At 39.5% G+C, this 755-nt stretch overlaps 1 protein-coding gene across 1 annotated transcript in view; it reads right to left on the reverse strand.

Moving 5' to 3' along the window:
- Positions 1-755, reverse strand: part of rnf167 (ring finger protein 167) — a 12,455-nt gene continuing 11,700 nt past the window's right edge. The window contains exon 10 of the mRNA XM_060862908.1: positions 1-755. This exon is cut by the window's right edge and continues 1,996 nt beyond it. The gene's annotated coding sequence lies outside the window, so the exon portion shown is untranslated.

Below are 755 nucleotides of genomic sequence, written 5' to 3' on the forward strand. Positions count from 1 at the left end.
TAGATAAAAATCCTCTTTATGGCACAAAAGCTAAACAGTGTAGTACATTAGGAACGCAGTTACACACACAGCTTGTAGCGTTCTAACAACTCGGGAAACAAACAAAAAAAATGTAACAACAATAAAAACAAAAAAGTACATTAAGTGAGTGGTCCCGAGTGTGCGACTGAACAGTGTTCGATTATAGTGTTATTCAAAACCTCTTTAAAATTTCATTCAGGGGCTGAAACACAGAGAAACAGATACAATCTGGATCTGTGGCTTCTCCTCTTACACACACACACACAAAAACACACACACAAACACACACACACACACACACACGATACAAGCTCAGTTTTTTTTTTTTTATTAAACCTACACCACACAGACATGGTTTAGTAAAGGAGATGAAACTCACAGCAGGTCTTAAAGAGAGCCTGATTATGAACATTGTTCAGTTTAGGCACAGATTGAATACATTATACATTACTCATGTTTATTTCCCCTTAATTACAGGTACAACATTCACAATCCCGCCTTTAACCCCGACTCAAATCTGCGTCTTCGGTTACAGACTCGAGCAACAGGACTCGTGCAGCTAACAGATCACCAATAGCACCGACTGTGATCCATGTGAATAACTGTGCATTTTGTGCACTGTGTTAAACTGGAGGCCATAAACATCTTCCTTGTGTTAGCTGCATCGTTAGCCTCGAATCTCCAGTGTGAAAACCTATAGACACCAAATGAGTGTGTGATCAGTGGAAACTACT

This window comes from Tachysurus vachellii, chromosome 26 (assembly GCF_030014155.1).
Source record: "Tachysurus vachellii isolate PV-2020 chromosome 26, HZAU_Pvac_v1, whole genome shotgun sequence".
In the NCBI taxonomy this organism is placed as follows: domain Eukaryota; kingdom Metazoa; phylum Chordata; class Actinopteri; order Siluriformes; family Bagridae; genus Tachysurus; species Tachysurus vachellii.